At 45.5% G+C, this 20078-nt stretch overlaps 1 protein-coding gene across 1 annotated transcript in view; it reads right to left on the bottom strand.

Annotated features, from left to right (window-relative positions):
* Window positions 1-13276: 13276 nt before the first annotated feature.
* KIF5C (kinesin family member 5C) overlaps window positions 13277-20078 on the bottom strand; it is a gene marked incomplete at its 5' end in the record, with an annotated part of 173853 nt that continues 167051 nt past the window's right edge. Inside the window, one exon of the mRNA XM_081241905.1 lies at window positions 13277-14749. The remainder of the gene's footprint in view (window positions 14750-20078) is intronic.

Here is a 20078-nt window from a genome sequence, read left to right on the forward strand (position 1 = left end):
GAGATGGCTTGGCGCCGCTTTGGTCTAGTGTATCAATAAGGTTTGCTCTAAGGATAGAGGTGATGGAAGAAGAGAGATCCCTCCTATCCCCCCCTCTCTCTAAAGGAACAGATAAGCCTTAAGGTGCCAGTGCTTTTTATCACTCCATACTAAAAACAGTCAACACAGAGGGAAAAAGAGAGAGAACAAGCCCGGCAACCCTATGTGAGCCCCTGGATCAAGCTATGCCTAAAGCTGAAACCCTCAGCCTTTTCATTTATGTGACCCAATCAATTTCTATGCTGCATAAAGCAATTTTCAAGTGACCAAACCCAACCCAAAGAAAAGAATTCTGACAAATACAGTCAGAAATGATGAAAGAAGCCGATAACATCCCTTCTATATTCAGGACCTGTGCACGGTCACCTCTCAAACCTGGCTTCTAGAGTGGTGTCAGGAAGTAAAACTGCCTGGAGGAGGCCTAGCCGTGAACAAGTTAGAATGGAAAAAATGCCACCCCCCAAAACACACACCACCACCTTCCCTCCTAAAGGAGGGTACTCTGAGCCTCCTGGATCTCCCTTCTGTTCAGAAAGGAGTGGGGACCTCTGGAAGGCATGAAGTGTTACATTAACACATCGGGGAAAAAATGGAGAGAATTTTCATCAAGCAACGTGCTATGGGCTTTATGAACATCGTATAACTTAAGGCCGTTGTAATGATTATAATACCCTTTTTACCTTTGAGCAAACTGAGAATCAGCGAAGTTAAGCAACTTGCTCAAGGTCACACAGCTAATAACTAGAATTTAAATTCTAGACTTTTTCCACTTTATCACACCGACGGCCAGGGCCTGGGAGATGCAGCGCACCCACCGCCTCCACCCCAACCCCCGACAGCGCCGCAGGATACACAGACCTGGATGGAGCCTTACAAGCGCAGGCCCCTAGAGTCACAGCAGCCTTGCATACCAGTTTTTTGGAAGCCCCAGGTAACTAACTCAGGTGTATGTCGGACACTCAACACCAGCACCAAAAGTAAAGCGCCGAGCAGAGGGAGCAGCGACACCTGAGCCGGCCCCTGGGAAGCGCCGCAGAGGGAGAGGCGGGAGCTCGCTCGGGTCTCCCCCGCGGGCCTGAGCCCCCCGCGCAGCTCCGCGCTCTCCGCAGGAGTGGGGCCCCCAGCCTCCCCTCTCCCCAACAGCGCCGCGGACAGAGCGCCTCCGCGCCGCCCGGGCCGCTCAGAGACCCACGCAGCCCCGGCCCTGGCCCCGCGCCCGCCCCCGCCCCCATCTCCAGCCCAGTGCAGAGGGTCGCAGCTGTTCGCCCCCAGGCAGCTACGGGACCCCGACCCCTCCGCTGTGCCGCGACCCCGGCGCGCTCGCTCCCCCGGCGCGCCAAGCAGGGGAGCCCCGCACTCCCCGCCGCAGCCGCTCGGCCCCGCAGGACCCTGGCGCAGGGCCCGCCGTCCCCCGCCGACCGCCGCCCCCAGCCCGCTGTGCCCGCCCGGCTCACCAGTGCCGCCGCGCCCTCCTGGCCCGTCCGCGCGTCCGGCCGGCTCCCTGCTCCCGGCTCCCGGTCCCGGCTAGCAGCTCACTGGCGGCTGGCTGGCGTTGGTGCGGCTCCTCCCCGCCCCGAGCCACCTGGGATGCCCGTGAAGGGGCGTGACAAGGCCAATATAGGTGGGCCCCGCCCTCCGCGAGCAGCCCGGGCCTCGGGCTCTTCGGGAATTCTCCGCGGGGTGGAAGGGAGGCCCCGGCGGTCGCGTAATAAGGGACACCTGGGACGGTTAGTCCTTGGCAAGCGGCGGGGAGCCAGGGCCCGGCCTGTTTCCACACAGCCTGGCCCGCTGGGGAAGTTGATCGCAGAGCGTGGGAGTCGGACCCCGCTGAGCAGGAAGAGGGGAGGCCAGCCCCTTTCTTTGTGGGCTGTAGAAACCGAGAACCGAGACCCTCAGGGTGAAAATGATGGGGCCAGGGGCAAGTTAGTTCAAAACTGGAAGATCTCAGAAAGGCCTTTTCCGACCGTTCCACCCTCCCCCATCCCCACTTCATTAGGTAACCCAGAATTTTAAGTTCACTTGTTCTGGAATCAGATCATTTAGGTTAAAATCCATTCCCCACTTACAGGGTATGTTCATCTCTCTATGCCCCAGTTTCCTCATCTAAAAAATGAAGATAATACTAGTATATCACAAGAAAAAGCTGGGAGACATAAAAAGAATAGCCTACCTTCAGTGAGCAGCTACTTTGTGCTATCCACGATTCCAGGTGCTTAGGTTCTCTTTTGAGTTGACTTTAGAGTAGGAATTCTTCATCAAGGATCACAAACCTTGAAACTGGATTCCGCATTCTGCCTACACACATTTTTTTCCTAAAGAGAGCATCCACAGCTGTCCTTAGATTTGCAAAAAGCCTTGGGTCTCAAGACTAGTTAGGAATCACTGCCTTCCAGACTTAGCCAACAGTTTTAGAGCCGACAGACTTGTGAGAGATCACACAGGCCAAACATCCTTGAGAGTAAAGATCACCGGGAAGCCTGCCCAACACGCAGATCACTGCTCCCGAGAATTCCGATTCTGGAGAGCGGAGTGGTTTGGGAATAAGCACTTCAGGTGCAATTCACTGACAGGTGAGCCTAGGAAACTGATCTCATCCAAACTTCTCATTTCTCAGGCGAGGCAACAGGCCTAGGGATCAGTTCACTTGTAATCACCTTCCAGCCCGCACCTACCAAGGAGCCTCCCTTCCAAGTGAAGCCCTCACCCCACCTGAACCAAGGGAAAGAAATGTTTCTCTCTCCACAACGCAGCTTCACACAAGGAGCACTTAGCAAAAAAAAACAGGCTTCTTTCAAGAGGGAAATAAAATGCGCAGCTACCTCTGGGTTAGCCCTTTAAATCTCAAAGAAGCCTGGACCGTTCTTGCCAGGACTACGGATACCTCCCTCTCCGGTACCCGCGCCCCTCAGCCCGGCCCATCCCCCTCCACATACCCCACCGTATCTAGCTCTACTATTTGAACAGCTGAGGCTATTCAGCTAACACTTTCAAGTGACATCCTACAAAAATGTAGATGTTTTGTTCCACTTCCTAAAGCTACAGGCTAATTAGACCCTGAAACAGAGGACTTCGGTCTGATGCCATTTCACTGTGTGAGGCCCACAGTGGGAAACACTTCTTTCCAGGCAGATCTTGGCAAGAACTGAGTCTGAAGCAAGAACAGGGCAGGCAGCAGCTGCAGCAAGAGTGGTTGTTTCAGGGATGCCCAAAAATGTCAACCCAAGAATTATCAGGCAAAATCCAGAATATTCCCTTTTTAACTGGTGAGATTCTCTCCGTGCTTACCAAGGGCAGCCAAGGATGCATGTGTGTCTTTGGGGTTTTGGTGTTCACCACTCACAAAGTCCTGATGCAGCAGAAAGTTGAAATAACCTTCCCAAAGTGAGTTGAGCAAACCTCTCCCAAGGCAAGCAGGAAAAATTTCCAAGGTGGCATGCTGTAGCAGTACCATTTCCCTGAGAAGAAGACTATAAAAAGATGCAGCTGGCCCCCTCAGCCCTGTGCTTGACCCTGAGGATGGGCAGCAAATCAGCTTTTCCATATTTATCCCTCAGTATTATCTTTTACCCTCACGAGGACTGTGGATCAGTGTGAATTTGCTTGGCTGTCTAAAACACATCAGCCAGGGATGGGCTTGCCCTCTTTTGCTTGGTTTCAGAGTGAGCACAGAAGCATGGACTACAAATGCATGGGTCTGCTTACAAAGTTGTTGGCTACAAAAATGCCCAAATGCCTTTGTTGCTGTATTTGTAAATCCAGGAAGAAGCTCTTCGTTATTCCAAATTTACTCTTACTTTCGAAGGCAACACAAACATACTTATCATCTTTTTAATTTGCTAAGTCAATGAGGAACTGAAATACCCGTGTGGAGAAAATTCTTTGTGTAAAATCAGAGTTCTAGTATCATGAACACACCAAGCAAAATCTGCCTCAGGACTTTTGCACTTACTGTTCCTTCTGCTTGGAACTCTCTCCAGATCTTTGCAAGCCTGCCTCCTTCAATCATTCACAGAGGCCTTCCCTGACCACCCAAGCCATGTAGTATCACAGCAGCCTGTTCTGTTTTCTTCATAGCACTTAAATGTACTGAATCATTTTAGGAAGTGTTGGTCACTGGTTCATAATTTGCCTCTAAGAAAATGAACACTTTATCTTATTTACCACCTCTCCCCAGCTCAAAAAAACAATGCTGAGTACAAAGCAGGTGCTCAAATCTTTGTGGGAATCCTGATGAATGCTCACACTTTTGCAGCAGGCTGAGTGCAACACATGGAGATGTCAGCTGCTCCTGTACATTCCTTAGGCCTGGGAATAAGCTCTGGTCTAGGAGTAAAGCAGGATTTCAGCTGTCTCTCTATGCTCCTCAGCAGCCATGTGACCCTGGGAGAGTTTAGCTTCCTGGTTAAGATTGTGGGCTCTGTGGACTTCCCTTCAGTTGAGTGGTTAAGACTCCATGCTCCCAACGCAGGGGACACAGGTTCGATCCCTGGTCGGATAACTAAGATCCCGAATGCCTCACAGCGTGGCCCAAAAAAATGAAAAAAAACCCAAAAAGAACATGGGCTCTGGAGCAGCTCCACCACTTCCTAGCTCTGTGATGTTGGACAACTCACTTCACCTCTCCACACCTTACCACATCTTCCTGTGGGGAGAAAAACAGCAGCACCTCATCCATTGCTGGTGAAGAGATTCCATAATGCACATGCAGGACAGGCTATCACCACGAGCCAGGCATGGTGCCAAGTGCTTCACAGAGAGGTTAGGTAATCCTGGAATTCAGGTAATCCAGAGAAGAGTGGGAGCTACTGGAACTCCGGTCCAGAAGCTGCTGAAGTCCACTCTTGATCACCAGGGTCCTGGTACATAATACACACACAACAAATGACTGTAGCACAACATTTCCACACAACTGACCTCAAGCCAGGCTTGACCTCATGTCAGAGAGGCGTCCGCTGCCATCAGAGTGGTTGTGACTAGCTTCGTCTTTGCGGGCCAGCGGTTGGTGCAGCAGAGTGAACCCTGAGTAGAGTGAGGTGCTCTGGGCTCGGGCTCTCCAAGTGTGAGGTGAGGGGAGTCATGTAACCTCTCTGGGTAGAGCCCAATGTGTCCCGACGTCCTTCATAGGCTTCTCTTCCACTCTGTTAGTGGTGGATCTGTATTTCTTCCAAGAACACCCCAACTTTTGGGCCCAATATAGTAAAGTGTAATCCACTTTAAAAGTCACTAACGACAAGGTCCTAATGTATAGCATGGGGCAACTATATTCAGTATCCTGTGATAAACTATAATGGAAAAGAATATAAAAGAAGAACGTATATATGTGTATAACTGAGTCACTTTGCTGTACAGCAGAGATTGGCATTACACTGTAAATCAACTATACTTGAATTTTTTTAAAAGGCACTATTCATTTACAACAGCTCACAGGGAAAATTGGGAATGGCAGAAACTTTTTTTTTTAATAAATTTATTTATTTTTGGCTGCTTGGGGTCTTTGTTGCTGCGCACGGGCTTTCTCTAGTTGTGACGAGCGGGGGCTACTCTTTCATTGCGGTGCGCAGGCTTCTCGTTGTGGTGGCTTCTCTTGTTGAGGAGCATGGGCTGTAGGTGCGTGGACTTCAGTAGTTGTGGCACACAGGCTCAGTAGTTGTGGCTCACGGGGTTAGTTGCTCCGCAGCATGTGGGATCTTCCCGGACCAGGGCTTGAACCCGTGTCCCCTGCATTGGCATGCAGAGGACTGAAATAGAAAGGAATCGGAGCTCTAGAGCCCAAACCAACCATGTGACCTCGGACAAGTTACTTGAACTCTGGGGATTTTGGTTTTCTCCTGGGTGTAAGGTCTGGAAGGAGGTGGGCATAAAGCAGAGACCATGGCCACAGCCCTGTCTTGTTTGTGAGCAGCAGGCCACGCACAGAGGGCAGACCTGGCCTGCACTGCGCAGTCAGTTCCTGCCTATAGTGCATGTGGTGGCAGGAGGGGAGCTTTTGGATCCCAGGCCCTTTCTAGCAGAGGGAGCAGACAGCTTGTTTCCAGATGCTGAGTGTGCTTTTGTGTTCCAGCTTGGCTAAATGACTCCTTGAGCATCCCCGAGCTCACTTTGGGGAACTTGTTAAGCTCCTACAAAGATGCTGCTGGGGGGCTTCCCTGGTGGCGCAGTGGTTGAGAGTCTGCCTGCCGATGCGGGGGACACGGGTTCGAGCCCTGGTCTGGGAGGATCCCACATGCCGCAGAGCAACTGGGCCCGTGAGCCACAACTGCTGAGCCTGCGCGTCTGGAGCTTGCGCTCCGCAACAGGAGAGGCCGCGATAGTGAGAGGCCTGCGCACTGCGATGAGGAGTGGTCCCCACTTGCCACAGCTGGGGGAAGCCCTCGCACAGAAACGAAGACCCAACACAGCAAAAATAAATAAATTAATTAATAAACTCCTACCCCCAACATCTAAAAAAAAAAAAAAAAAAAAAAAAAAAAGATGCTGCTGGGCTGTAGGCTCTCAGCACTAGCTGTAATTATTGGGAATCTGAATAGACTTGATTCATGATCTAGCGTCAGGGCGTTGAGTGGGGAGCATTTGCGGGAGCCCTCAGTATGAACAGCCACCAGGCACAGAGGTGGAAACTAGCCCTAAACACTGCTCACTGCAGTTCTCAGAAGGGAGAGCACTTTCTCTCCCCATGAAACAGCCTAAGAGCAGACTTTCCCCCAGAGAAGAGGGTGGAGCGTTGGGAAGAGGGAGGACCCTAAATGGAGAGCTCCCGTGAAATTCCATTTCACTGGTAGAATCAGATGACTCCTGGGGTCTCCTCACAGCCTTCTCTCTTACTCTAAGTATCTGTGATGCTAAGTGAAGGTATAGTTGGGGTCCAAGGCAAAAATACCTTCTCCTGGGAAGTATTTGATAATAACTATTAAAAACAAGGCAACAGGCCCCAAATGGAGTCACTTATGCTAAGCCCCATGTCACCAAACCGAGACGAGACTGAATTACAGTTTCGGCTCTCCCAGAGACGGAATCTTAAACCAGGCAATAGGGAATCGCCTGATCGGCCCTGGTTAGGTCATCTGCCTTACAGACCCCTGCCATTCCCTAAAGGAAACTGACCTTGCAATAACCAACCTGCTTTTTGCCTCTTTGTTCCTGCCTATAAAATCTTTCATTTTGTACAGCTCCTCCGAGCTTCTTTCTATCTGCCAGATTGGATGCTGCCCAATTTATGGATCACTGAATAAAGCCACATAAGAGCTTTAAGATTTACTCCGTTGAATTTTATTTTTCAACGTAACAATCCCTTCCATTTGAGTAGCACTTTTATAAGATGCTTGCACACCATTTCTCATCTGATCCTCACAACAAACCAAAGAGTGGAGGGCAGTGGGCTACAAATCTCCATCATTCAGGTATGGAGATGAGGTCATTGAGATGCTACACAGATAAACAACTTGACCACACCCCACAGTTGGTCCATGGGAAGTGGAGTCAGATCCAGGCCCCAAGTCCCTCATTCTTTCCATCTAGGATGACTGAGTAGCATCACTGCTTGATGGCCAGTGCTCCAGGGGTATTTTGCCGCTGTGTACATGTCCCAGAAGGGGGCATTGCAGGGCAGCAAGGACGCCTGGGCTGCTGGTTGGGGTCTGGCTTGCAGGCAGCCAGGGTGCCACTAGCTGAAGGAATTAGCATCCCGTGGCCTAGACACACCTACCATCAGCCTGTCCCTCCCAACCCTGCAGTAGCCCATCAGAAGCATCCTCAGACAGGAGAAGCACAGGTAAAGGGAGTCTGCGGTAAAGTAGGGGGCTCAGGGGGAACCCCACTTGTGCTGTTCCTGCCCCTTTCTGTAGTTGGATGTGCACATGCATGTGTGGTATGACTGGCATGTTTACTTTTTCTAAAACTTAAAGCACTAAAGTGAGATCCTATTAATCATCATGACAGGGCTGGAGGTTAGGTACGGGGCAGCTATTATCAGCACAGCTCCCTGAGAGTCTTCTCCGAGGCCTCACACAGATCTGGGTGGGATGAGGGAACCCACCCAGTGCCCCCTCAGACTCTCCCTTAGAGCCGGCTCAGCTGGGACAAGAGAACCCTGCTTTATTTTTAGCTTGAGAAGCTGAGGAATATAGGTTATACATTTTAAAATGCAAGCAGAGAAAATTAGTGTCCTAAAGAGAAAAAAACGTCAACATGGATAAGTGAAATTCTTACTACACACAGTTTGAAAACCGTGACACAAGTGATTGCTACACTTTCTAAGTGTCCGCTATGTATGAAAAAGATTCTAAGCACTGCGCTCCTGCAGGCAGCCTTCCTCCAGAAGCCCTGCAGTTGTATGTTATCAGCCCCCCCTGCTGTGAGGCATCTCTGTTACTATTTTGATGATTCTTTCCTAGATGCTTTTGATTGCTTAAAATAATTCAAAAAACAAGGTCTCAGATTCCTATGAAAGGAGAAAACACAGAAAAGTTGCAAAGGAAGAACACTTTGTATGAATTCTTTACAAAAGGATTTTTGAGGCTGCTTGCTGGTTATCACTACACACACACACACACACACACACACACACACACACACACACACACACACGCAGCACTGTTCTGAGCAGCAGTGTTACTAGCTGTGGAGAGCACACACCTTAGGACCAGTCTTCCCGGGTTTCAATCTTGGCTTCTCCTCCCAGCTGTGAGACCTTGGGCAAGTTAACTAACCTCTCTGTGCCCGTTTACTCCCTGCTAAAGTGGAGATACTGGTGCCTACCTCATGGAGTTATCAGGAGGATTAGATGGACTAATACATGTAAAGCACTTAATACAGTGTCTGGCACACTGCCAGGATAGACTCTCACCTTAATGCACTGCCTACTGCAGCTTTCCAAGCGTTACGAGGTTCTGGTGCTGGTACACGTCATCAGGAACAAGTCCAATTTCTCTCATTTCGGGTATACATTCTGAAGGAGTAAAGTATCTTTTTAAGTGAATTTTTTGAAAAGCTATCCTATGAGAATGATTTGCAGTCTGGTCACGTGGAGGAGTGAGGGTCTGAAGGGTCCCAGAAAGAGAGAGGGGCTCCAAACAGAACCTCCTTCAGCACTGGGGAAGCAAAGCAGGTGGAGGAGTCCAGCCTTTGCATCCATGGTGCACCACAAGTGGAAAGATCCACAGGGATTACCTGCAAGTCTTTTATTTTGAGCCCAGCTAACCACACAGAAATCGGTGTTTTCTCTGCAGATTGGCTGAAGAACCACCAAATGCCAAAGGGAAAGTAAAAATCCCATGGCTCAGGATGCATTTGTCAAGTGAGCCCACATATTTTCATCTGATGTGTCACCCAAGAGATACCTCCCACTCCTGTTCAATTTATTATGTACATGAGACAAATCACAAGATATAACCTGTCACAAAGGCTAGAATTAAACCTGCAAATACACACGTCACCGGTAATTGCCTCGGCAGATTATAGCTTCCATTCCACATTCTACTACAGTTGCTCTAGCTCTGTAGTACTTCCAAGGCATAGCCCGAGCACCATTCAGAGCTCAAGAGAACAGGAAACCTCGGGAAAGGCTCACAGGAACCCGGGGAACAGTGGGGGTTAGTGCAGACCTACTGCACTGCAGAGCTGCTTGTCCTGGAACCTATAGGGTCACTTCTCAGTGATACTGAAATGTGCTTTGTCATCAGGTCCTTTCAAAGGACTGCTTTCCCATCTTAAATAAACAGGCTTCAGCCTAAATATTCATCCACAGTGTTTGAAGTTTTACTACCTAAGTCACTTTTAACAATCTGATATTTGGTAACTGCCTCTTCCAAGTTCTTTGGAGAATAACAAATTCAAGGAGATGGATACGACATCATAAAAGCACATCATTTGCAGTGTCCTCAATTCCACTTCTAAAATTTTTATTTGGCATCTGTCTTGCCACTTTTAATTGATGAAGGCAGTTTACTGTCTGACTCCCATGCAACATTAACCAAACCAAGAACGAGAATGAGGGTGTTTTACATACACAAGGCCGTGCGTGGCCACAGGATTTCAGTGACCTGAGGTAGGGAAGTCTCCTTGCTAAGAGAGCAGATAAAAATAATCCTGTGTCCCACCATTTGTTATTCTCCAACAGCTTCACACTCTGGCATCCTCTCACAAGATCTCAGACCTGTACATCAATAATAATAATCAGTAAGCTAAACAGGAATACAAACACCTCAACACTTCTCAAAAGATGCCAATAACCTTTCAATATATGCAGAGGTCCAAGGCATTAGTTGAAGAATGCCAATGAGCTAAAACATATTATTAGAAGAAGTGCCTTTCCTGGACAAGAGAAATTCAGAAATTCAGCTAATACACTGGTCTATTGCACCTTAACTCGATCCTACTTTTTAAAAAGTTAAGACACTTATTGACATAGGTGGTTGTCTTTTCAGTGCTGAAGGAACAAATGTCAGGTTTTCTTGGGTCCTCAATGAAGGAAAATTTTAAATACAGATATTCAAGCAAAGTAAAAGACAGAAAGGTCACGGTTGACCTTGCTCAGGCTTTGAATTCAAGCAGCTGCTCACCGAAATGAACTCCTTCAAGGCCAGAAAATGGCCCATCCTCACAATGGCATTGAGGCCTTCAAGGAGAGTGCCTTTAAGATGACTCTAAGAAAAAACAGACCAGCCAAAGTTTAATTCAATTTTATTTTCCACTTTTAGTATTTTTCAAATTATACAACATGCAGTCCGCCAGAGTATCCATACATCTTCATTTTAGAACCTAGAAGATAACCAAAATTTTCCATGGGCCAGGGAAGGGTTACTCCAGATCTTTTGTTACATGTACTATATTACAGCATCATTACTTGATATAAATTGCCCTTCTCCCCCTCACACCACCAAAACAAGTTAGTCCACAATTTTTTTTTAATGAAAGCTACTGTACAGATACACAAAGCCCAGAGAACATACATCTGCAGTACACACGACATACTTTACAAACTAGACATGTATAATTCTACAGAGTGCCCTATTCCCCTTATATCTGCACACGGTGAAAAGTATTTTAAACGGATGGACAATTTGTAAATGTGTAAGCAGACTTCACGGACCGGTACTGCCTTCGGCTGTTCCCTGACCCTTATTCAATACTTTCTAAAAAGTCTAAACTGTTATTGTTCAATGAAGGCATTTTAGACTGTGATGGTGCCTTTAGCTTGCTCACAATATGCGGGTGAGACAATCTATAAGTGAAATCCTCCGGGTCCCCCACCTCCTGCCCCCTGCCAGCAAACAACTTCCCTAATGTGTCATAAAGCCAGAGTCTAAATGTTTTCCACCCTGCTTAAAAAATACACTTCAAAGAGGGGACTGTTAAGAATTTTTATTTGCTTTTGGCTATTCCTCTAGGAAAGGAGAAGTAATAATCCCCTCATGAGTCTTGCTGATGGCTTAGTCTGGCTTTGGACAGGAATATCACGCCCTCATGTGAAGGTAGGGCTTCCAAAAACTCTCTAGATGCTACATTCTAGACAGACGTTTTTATTTCTTCACTTATCCCAATATTTCTACGAATTCTAATTTTCTTAATCATATGATACTATTTCCTTTAAAAGTCTTAATCCACACTTATTTTTCTCCCTACTACCTGCCATTCCACATGGCAAACTGTAAAACATTGGAAGAGATGATGCATTTAAACAGAATTCTCCAGTTATTGACCAAAACACACTTGGCATTAATATATTTTAGTCTCTGACCATAAATGTTGATATAGCAAACAGCATTCCTCTAATTTAACAATCCACCATCCTGCAGGGAGACATTATTTTTAGAAATCATCTGGTTATTCCCTTTTAGCATCAAAGAGTAAACTTTCAAGAAGTAGCATGAAATATAAAATTATTCAGAGAAGAGAAACACACACACGCAAGCACACACACACTAGCAAAAAGCAGCATACAACCAAAAATATAATCATAGGCTCAGCCATTCACAAATGTGGTTTTTACACCTGGAGTACAAATGTAAAGGAACAATAGCCTAAAAAAAGTGAAAATTGCATAAATGTGGCTTTTAACAAAAGAGGCCTACAGAATATGTGGTCCTGATATTACTTTTTTTTTTTTTTTTTTTTTTTTTGCGGTATGTGGGCCTCTCACTGTTGTGGCCTCTCCCGCTGAGGAGCACAGGCTCCGGACGCACAGGCCCAGCGGCCATGGCTCACGGGCCCAGCCGCTCCGCGGCATGTGGGATCTTCCCAGACCGGGGCACAAACCCGTTTCCCCTGCATCGGCAGGCGGACTCAACCACTGTGCCACCAGGGAAGCCCCTGATATTACCTTATTAAACAAAGAAATATTAGGGATCCATTTGAATATACTGTATAATCCATTCCCATGATCTGCCTACCTTTTAGTCACAGTGTAGGAAAATTAGTTTAGAGGTCCTATAAAGATTGAAGCTAGGTGAACTGACTGGCTGATCAGCAACTAGCAGAATTATCTTTAAGAGACATCAAAGCCAACTTTCTCTGTGAATAAAAGTAAACTGAATTTTGTGAGTCCTTTATAGAGATCAAGAAACATGGAACTACAAGTGAATGTTTCTTTTTGAAACATGAAAGGGCCAAACACTTCTTTAGAATTAGAAAAGGGGTGCCCAGGGAAAACTTACTTCGGAAAAAATCTAAAATAATCTGTTAACAAGAGAGCCCAAAGGAAAGAGCTCCTAACCTTTGTTCAATTTCCAACTATGCAGTTACACAGTTGTATAACAGATAGCAGTGGTATGACAATTTATTATTTGGCGATCTTCTCAAAGGCCGGTTTTAACTTCTAAAATAGGAGGCAAACATCTTAACAGCAAGGTTATAATCTGTGGCATATGTTATTACCTGATAAGGTTTGCAAAGCCTGCCCTACAAGGATACTTCTGTCAGACGGCAAATAGCATTGGAGCAGTTATGTTGGGCGAGCACTAGCAACAATGTAAACAAAAAAATCAAACAGAATTTTTAAAACGTAAATGAATGCAAAATTGTCATTTTTACTAAATAAATACGTCAGTAGAATTCGTCCTCTTCTCTCTACTTACTAGCTGCCCCCCCAAAAAAAATCCACACATAAACAAAGTGCAACATTTAACAAATAAATTAAGTCAAAGCAGCTTTGCTTGGTTAGGGAAATTTTATACAAGAAAAGTCTAGAAGTCAATTCAGTCTTTAGTGCTTTATCCACAGACACACAGACACACAGACAGACAGACAGACACACACACACACACACACACTTGAACTATCTTTCACCCACCAGCAATGAGAAAACGCAACGTCTCTTCTGGCAAAATTTCATTCCAGTGATGACAGCAGCAGGGACAGTGCCAGCTCACTCATCCTGGGCTGACACAACCATAGGATGGTGCTTTCACTGAGACTGGTTTGGTTATCGTTGACTTAACCCTCAAATTTATCAAAACAAGTAGCAGCACACAAGACTAACTTAATTGAACCCTTGTCAGTTTCCCTGAAAACTTTACTACTTGGAATTCGATCATTTTAATATGTACAACTGGAAGTAAGAGTTGATTCAGCTTTATATTCAGGTATTTGAATAAAACAATAGCCGAATGTAAAAAATCCATCCACACTGATTTCTTCTAATTCTGCCTAAGAGGAAACCTATCTATTTGATGCCAAGGAGAAAACTCAACTAAATGGTCGGCAAGGATGGGTTAATATAACAAATTATTCATGGCAACTTATTCATAGGCACAAAAATATGTCAATTGCTTTCCCCCTAGGGCTTCCTTTTTCAACTGCTGGAATGATCCTGGATTTCGTCAGCAATACCCCCACCAGGCTCAAGATGGTTCCGTAGAGAAAGAGGCCATCCCTGATGCAAGCTCCAGTAGGATGAGGGAAGAGGAAGCAAGGAGGGGGGCAGCCGCACTTCCACTCATCCAACTTTGCAGCATTTTCAACACTTCTGAAGGAATGATGTTCTACCTGGGCTGGCTGAGACTAGTCACTGCAGGTTCAATAGCAAGCAGCTCAGAGGTGAATGCTATGACTTTTCGCATTTACACAGATGTGTCTGAGTGAACAATTTCTACATTGCTACTGTCATTGTTTTTCTGCCTCGAAGAAATTTGCTTTGCATTTTAACGGGTGCCATACTAAAAGGTGTATTTTACAGATCCAAAGATGCAACCAGGATATTCAAAATACGTCTTTGGGGTGACTTGTTTTGGAAAAGCGTCCAGAATGAAAATTTTGAGCCCTACAGCAGCACTTTTGTGTTCCCTAAAAATATAAAGTAATGTGTTTATTTTACAGGAAAACCAGACAGTTGCGGCGGCGAAGCAGAAGCTGCTGCCTCCACGGCACTTGGTTGTTCCCCTCCAGGGAATGGTATTTGCTGGGACGTGGCTGCAGAGAAGGAGTCTCCAAGGACCACCCAGGGACCACCCAATGCCCCAAGCCCAGGGCCACAGCAACAGATCCCAGGAGTAAGTGGATCTTCTGTAATTGCCCCCTTCAGATTTCTCAGGAAGAGAAAAGTCCAAGCACACATCTGTACACAGAAACTCTACACAGCTCAAATATCTGAAACTGGTGTACTGCAGATGGCTGGGGTGACCAAGTATAAAAGAAAATGGAAATTGTGTAGGTGGGAAAAAAAGTAAAGGAATTGGTGATTAATGTAGTCCTTGACATGCTATGTGGAGAGTCATATCTGTTGAAAGAGAACCAAAGAGAGAACACAGGAGTTAGAGAACACAATGGAAATTCACTCCTCAGGAAGAAAAACAAAAAAAACTTTTAATTTTAGATATTTAGACCAGAGCTGCCCCAATAGAAATACCATGTGAGCCACGCATTTAATTTTAAATGTTCAAGTGGCCACATTAAGCAGTGAAAAGCAACGGGTAAGATTAACTTGAATAATACATTTTATTTAACCCAATATACTCAATATTATCATTTCAACATGTAATCAAGTAGTAGAGATTGAGATATTTTCCATTACAATATTACTACTAAGATAGTTCACAGTCTTTTTTCCCCACAGTGTTTGCCATCTGGTGTGTATTTTGCATTTTCCACACATCTCAGTGTAGACTTGGCCACATTTCAAGTGCTCAGTAGTCACTGTGGCTAGTGGCTAGCCTACTGGACAGTACAGCCTCCTATTTACTGCTTTTGCTCTAAGTATTTAGCCCTGACAACTGTCTCTTCCCAAAGCCATGCCTACTGAAACTATAGATATTTGGAGAAACGTAACACATTTTCTCATTCCTCCAGGGAACCCAAACATCATTTCTCACTTGCCAGCACTTTAAGATACCCAGGCAGGTCAGACAAACCCCCTTAGCCAGGCTCCCTCAAGAAGGAGGCTCCCGGTCCTGAAAGGTGTGTTTCACCTCCCCAGCGTGATGACGTTACTCAGTAGGGCACCCCCTATGATTTCACTCCATGTCCCAGCAGATGTTCCCCTGATCACCATCAAGTCTCCGGGATGAAAGGCGACTAGTCCTGACTCAGAGGCCAGCCCTTTATCAGCCTTTGGACCAACTCTAATGAACTCAACTTTCAGGAAGAAATGTAAAGGCTCAACTTCCTCACATCAGCTGGAAGCCCTGGGTCTGTCTGTGATCCTGCCTGTGGGTTATGTGCAGAGCTCACGGTGCTTCTGGGGTGGGGAGTGGGTGACAAGAGAGCTAGGTGGAGGCTCATCCTTGAGAAACACATGGGGACTGCCAGGCACAGGAAATGTGACAGACACGAAGAAAGACCCACCTGCTCTTCTGATTTTAAAAAGAACTCCGTACAGAGATATAACAGAATACTACTCAGCCACAAACAAGAATGAAATTTTGCCATTTGCAACAACATGGATGGACTTGGAGGACATTATGCTAAGTGAAACAGTTCAGGCAGAGAAAGACAGATACTGTATGCTACCACTTATATGTGGAATCTAAAAAGATAAAACAAACAAGTGACTATAACAAGAAAGAAACACGCTCATGGATATAGAGAACAAACTAGTGGTTATCAATGGCGGGGGAGGGAAGGGGAGAGGGGCAAGACAGGGGTAGGGGATTAAGAGGTACAAACTACTATGTATAAAGTAAATAAGCTACAAGGATATATTGCACAGCACAGGGAATACAGCCAATATTTTATAAGAACAATAAATGGAGTATAATCTAGAAAATTTTAAAATAACTATGTTGTACACCTGAAACTAATGTAATATTGTAAATCAACTACACCTCAATAAAGAAAAGAACTCCAACTCAACACCTCATGCTGTTTTTGCCCCTAGAAGGCTTACATTCAAATTTAGTGCTTGACTGTGGTTCCTGCTACAGTGCTCTCTCCCTCTCTAATTTTTTTTTGGCTTGACTCTCCTGATTTATGTGTTATAATACTGTAAGCAATCTCACATATTTTTGTATAAATAAGCAGGATATAAATTATAATAGAAAAATTTCAGAGTGTGGAAAGGGATTTTAAAAGTAGATAAAAGCAAAGTGGATGAGGGAAAAAAAGGAATAAAGAACAAAAATTGAGTAGAAAAAAAGAGAACACATTCCTTTTTAGAATACTACCTCTTCATGCAGCTCAATATCAAAAAAACAAACAACCCAATCCAAAAATGGGCAGAAGACCTAAATAGACATTTCTCCAAAGAAGATATCCAGATTGCCAACAAACACATGAAAGAATGCTCAACATCACTAATCATTAGAGAAATGTAAACCAAAACTGCAATGAGATACCATCTCACATCGGTCAGAATGGCCATCATCAAAAAATGTACAAACAATAAATGCTGGAGAGGGTGTGGAGAAAAGGGAACTCTCTTGCACTGCTGGTGGGAATGTAAATTGATACAGCCACTATGGAGAACAGTATGGAGGGTCCTTAAAAAACTAAAACTAGAACTACCATATGACCCAGCAATCCCACTACTGGGCATATACCCTGAGAAAACCAGAAATCAGAAACAGTCATGTACCACAATGTTCACTGCAGCTCTATTTACAATAGCCAGGACATGGAAGCAACCTAAGTGTCCATGGATAGATGAATGGATAAAGAAGATGTGGCACATTTATACAATGGAATATTAGTCAGCCATGAAAAGAAACAAAATTGAGTTTTTGTAGTGAGGTGGATGGACCTAGAGTCTGTCACACAGAGTGAAGTAAGTCAGAAAGAGTAAAGCAAATACCATATGCTAACACATATATATGGAATATAAGAAAAAAAATGGTCATGAAGAACCTAGGGGTAAGACGGGAATAAAGACACAGACCTACTAGAGAATGAACCTGAGGATATAGGGAGGGGGAAGGGTAAGCTGTGACAAAGTGAGAGAGTGGCATGGACATATATACACTACCAAATGTAAAATAGATAGCTAGTGGGAAGCAGCCGCATAGCACAGGGAGATTAGCTCGGTGCTTTGTGACCACCTAGAGGGGTGGGAGGGAGGGAGACGCAAGAGGGAGGGGATATGGGAACATATGTATAATGCATAACTGATTCACTTTGTTATAAAGCAGAAACTAACACACCATTGTAAAGCAATTATACTCCAATAAAGATGTTAAAAAATCTAAAAAGAAAAATAAAAAATACTACCTTTTCCCCAACTCAAAAAATACATATTCAGGGAGCTCACCCGATAACTACCATTTCTTGCTCCAATAGTGCAATCACTTGCAATTACAAAGCTGCTCAATTAAAAATGGTAAAGCAACCTTATATTCCTGTCATTTTAAGAAGTCCCAGAGAGGGAGAGAGAGAGAGACTTGCCTTTGGGAGGAGCCTCTGTACTGTTTAGACTTTCTGGTGAGATTTTGTGATTATTATTAGGACCAGAAATGAAAAACCTAAGACAGCATAGTCACAGTTGTCATTCAAATCCATTTCGAGCTGAAAACCAAGAGGCTCAGGAATGCTTTCTGCATACTCCCTTTGAAATGCCCATTTCACTGTCCTTCCAGGTTCATTTTTCCAAGCACACGATCTCAGAATCACTTATGGGTCACCCAGGTCAGATGAGACAGCCGTCCTACACACCTGGAGGCAGGGAGGTGCGAGCCCTTACCTTAAATTGTAGGGTTATGGCCTGACATGATGACTGCAGCCAACCCATGCTGACAGCCAAGCGCTAGGCACACAGACTCAACAGGGTAGCCTCAACAGCTCCAGCCAACCACAAAGTGACACGATTTCCACAGAAGGCCTTCCATTCAAATCCCCCCTTCCCCCAACGTGTGAGATTCTGCACATTTTAGCTAATAGTTTGGAAGAAACAGAGGGCCACAAAGGGGGCCCAATCTGCTTAGTTTAACCACCTCCAGGAGGGCAAGAGAGAACTGAGATTTTGTGAGGGGCTCTGAAAGGAAAATACCAAGAAAACATCCCTTATTATCTAGAGGTGCTTATTTTTCATCCTGAGTTAAAGATCTTTACAAACATGTCTGCCACAGCAGTCTTTCCAGCAGGCCCAAGAATGGATTTAACTAGGATATTCTCATCCATCCCCCAACCTTCTGGAAGTTCACCTCCTTTGACAAATTCTGGGGAGAAAATGGATATAACGTATAGAGGTAAATAGGTGAGCCCCTAGAAAAAACATTTCTGACTGTTCCGATCAAATAGACTGACAATCCAGAGAGGCTGGTGCATCTCGAGGACATTTAAAACCCAGTTCTGTTGACCCTCCTTAGGTGGTTGACAGGAGCCGCTCACTCTCCCAAAAGCCGGGTACTGAAACCAAGTGACCCGCTCCTGGACTGTCCCTGGGCCTCTGCCCAACTGGAGATGGTAGTGCAGAGTGGCAACGTGTGACTGACTGAGAAGGAAATAAAATCACCTTTCTTTAGAAGGGATGGGGAAGGTTGAAGAAGGAAGCTAATTTTATGTGGGTTTTGCAAGAAGTAATCAGAGATGTTTCCCCCCCAACCTTGGCTTTTGCAATTGCCTGCAGTGGATTTACGCTTAATCCAAACAGTACATAGTTTTATCTTGCCTTTGCCTTTCTACAATTCAATCCCCACATTATAAGAATTACCAACTGTACTGGACATATCATTGTTGAACAGAAGTGGATTTATCTTACGGGGGCATTCGTGCAATCTACTGTAGAGGGACAATTTTACTTGCTCTGAATTCATAACTCTGAGAACCATGCCATTAAGGAGAATTAGGTCCAGCAGCAGACTGCGCCAGAAACGAAGTAAGGGTCCCTCTGTGATCCCTCCCTTTGAATTCACAAGGCCAGTTTCTACGTCCCATCCCAGGTCCCAGCAGTGCCCGTCTGCAGTCATTTCTTTCCTCTCTTCCTGAGGTCCTGCTTCATCTACTCCTTTTAGGCCTGTCCCCATGAAACCACCGTAACACTGGAGAATACTTGTCAGGGCCAGATTTTTGCCAGGCATTCTTCTATGACTTTTTCACTCTCCTTTCACATTGTCTTGCTCAATTCCCAGCACAAACCTGTGATGAAGGTACTATGATCATAACTTCTCCATGCCACAGTTTTCTTAGCTGTTAAATGGCCAAGAACCTTTTCTGGAGGGAAGAGGTTGGGTTTGCTTCATATACTTGAACTAAAACAACCCACTGCAGCAGACAGAAGGCAGCAGCAGATATGAGAATCCAGTTGTCGTTTATCAAGCTAAATAGTAAAGACATTTGTGAAACCATAAGAGTGCCATTCTAAGTTTTTTTGTTTTGTAAAATAATTATGTTTCATTAAAAATGGCATTTTTTAAAAAATTAATTAGTTAATTTAGTTTTGGCTGCGTTGGGTCTTCATTGATGCGCGTGGGCTTTCTCTAGTTGTGGCGAGCGGGGGCAACTGTTCGTTGCGGTGCGCGGGCTTCTCGTTGCGGTGGCTTCTCTTGCTGCGGAGCACGGGCTCTAGGCGCGCAGGCTTCAGTAGTTGTGGCACGCAGGCTCAGTAGTTGTGGCTCGTGGGCTCTAGAGCGCAGGCTCAGTAGTTGTGGCGCATGGGCTTAGTTGCTCCGCAGCATGTGGAA

The sequence above is a fragment of the Mesoplodon bidens genome (genome assembly GCF_964165515.1).
Source record: "Mesoplodon bidens genome assembly, chromosome: 8".
Taxonomy (NCBI): Eukaryota; Metazoa; Chordata; class Mammalia; order Artiodactyla; family Ziphiidae; genus Mesoplodon; species Mesoplodon bidens.